The following is a 2,476-nucleotide window of genomic DNA, read 5'->3' on the forward strand; positions in this document are numbered from 1 at the left end:
GAGCGCCTTCATGATCCAGAACTATTCTAAAATATTTTAGAGCTGCTTGGATTATAAATTATATTATATAAATATTATATATAATTTGTCATTTTTAGTAGTCATTTTATGCTGTGACTGATATCATGTGCGTTACAAGCTTCTGTTTGAAAAGAGCATTCATGTGTAGGCCTGTGTATATGTGTGTGTATGTTTGTGTGGTTTCCACAAAGAAATGTAGAAAACACAAAAGATTACAACACTGTAGAACATCACTGAATTAAATTAGCCTATACACTTTACATATAAATCACATTTCTTATCAATATACATTTAATGATTAACAATAAAGATTAATAATAAGGAAAAGAGGCACATTACAAATAGCCTACGTCGTTGAAGCCTGTCCTACTGTAGATAAACAGAACACCCCCGCTTATTAACTAACAATAATGTACCTCAAAGAAGCACAAATAAAGATATAGGTGCAAACAGAATACAGTGACGTCAACCTTGGTTTTAATAAGCAGTTATTATTTTATGACACAGAACGCGTTGGTGAAACTCATGCATCTAGCAAGAACTTAATACACAAAATAGTCATATTGATTCAAGCATTTAACATTTATGAATGAATTAATTGTCAGTAATGAACAATACTACACAAATTATAGCGATTACGAGGAAGGTCCTATTCTATCCCAAACGTGTACAGTAAAGTGGATATGTATAGCCTACAACACCCCATCAGTTATATTCAGGTCAATAGTGCCACCTGTTGGCGCAGTTTTGTAACTTGGAGAACAACTTTTGTTATGTCGAGATCACGAGAAAATTAACGAGAAAACAACTCTCGTCATGTCGAGATAACGAGAAAATTAAGTCGTTATAACGAGAAAACAACTCTCGTTATGTCGAGATCGCGAGAAAATTAAGTCATTATAACGAGAAAGCAACTCTCGTTATGTCGAGATAATGAGAAAATTAAGGCATTATAACGAGAAAATAACTCCCGTTATGTCGAGATCACGAGAAAATTAAGTCGTTATTACGAGAAAGCAACTCTCGTTATGTCGAGATCACGAGAAAATTAAGTCGTTATAACGAGAAAGCAACTCTCGTTATGTCGAGATCACGAGAAAATTAAGTCGTTATAACGAGAAAGCAACTCTCGTTATGTCGAGATAACGAGAAAATTAAGTCATTATAATGAGAAAACCACTCCCGTTATGTCGAGATCATGAGAAAATGAAGTCGTTATAACAAGAAAACAACTCTCGTTATGTCGAGATCACAAGAAAATTAAGTCGTTATAACGAGAAAGCAACTCTCGTTATGTCGAGATAATGAGAAAATTAAGTCGTTATAATGAGAAAACAACTCTCGTTATGTCGAGATAACGAGAAAATAAGAAGGAAAAAATATATATTGCATGGCTGCTTAGAACTTCCGTAATCTTTTGAAAAAAATGGTCAAAATAAAAATACTTTGAAAAGACTGGGTTAGGGTTAGGGTTAGATATCTAAAGGAAATCTGTATTCTCAGGGCATTCATTGTTTTTATTTTTTTAATCATTTCTTTGGTCCAGGTAATATGTGATATGTAGTATTTTTTTAAATACATGTTATTTTACCTGTCCTCAGCATGAGGTCACAATGTAAAACTGCCAAACAAAGAGCAGCAAATTCAAAAATATATTTATATTGAAAGGCGGAGATCTGTAATATATCAAACAATACAAAAAAGTAAATCTTGAATTATAGTTCCCATAAAAAATTATGGGATAATCTGGTCCTCACCTAAACACTAATTTGTGTCCTCACTTTTGTGTCAACTCCGTCAGGATTTTTTATAATTCTGAATAAATCAGGCAATGTCAGCAGCATATACAGTGGGTACGGAAAGTATTCAGACCCACTTAAATTTTTCACTCTTTGTTATATTGCAGCCATTTGCTAAAATCATTTAAGTAAATTTTTTTTCCTCATTAATGTACACACAGCACCCCATATTGACAGAAAAACACAGAATTGTTGACATTTTTGAAGATTTATTAAAAAAGAAAAACTGAAATATCACATGGTCCTAAGTATTCAGACCCTTTGCTCAGTATTTAGTAGAAGCACCCTTTTGATCTAATACAGCCATGAGTCTTTGTGGGAAAGATGCAACAAGTTTTTCACACCTGGATTTGGGGATCCTCTGCCATTCCTCCTTGCAGATCCTCTCCAGTTCTGTCAGGTTGGATGGTAAACGTTGGTGGACAGCCATTTTTAGGTCTCTCCAGAGATGCTCAATTGGGTTTAAGTCAGGGCTCTGGCTGGGCCATTCAAGAACAGTCACAGAGTTGTTGTGAAGCCACTCCTTCATTATTTTAGCTGTGTGCTTAGGGTCATTGGCTTGTTGGAAGGTAAACCTTCGACCCAGTCTGAGGTCCTGAGCACTCTAGAGAAGGTTTTCGTCCAGGATATCCCAGTACTTGGCCGCATTCATCTTT

The sequence above is a fragment of the Sinocyclocheilus grahami genome, unplaced genomic scaffold, assembly GCF_001515645.1.
Source record: "Sinocyclocheilus grahami isolate Dianchi unplaced genomic scaffold, SAMN03320097.WGS_v1.1 scaffold332.1, whole genome shotgun sequence".
NCBI classification, from domain to species: domain Eukaryota; kingdom Metazoa; phylum Chordata; class Actinopteri; order Cypriniformes; family Cyprinidae; genus Sinocyclocheilus; species Sinocyclocheilus grahami.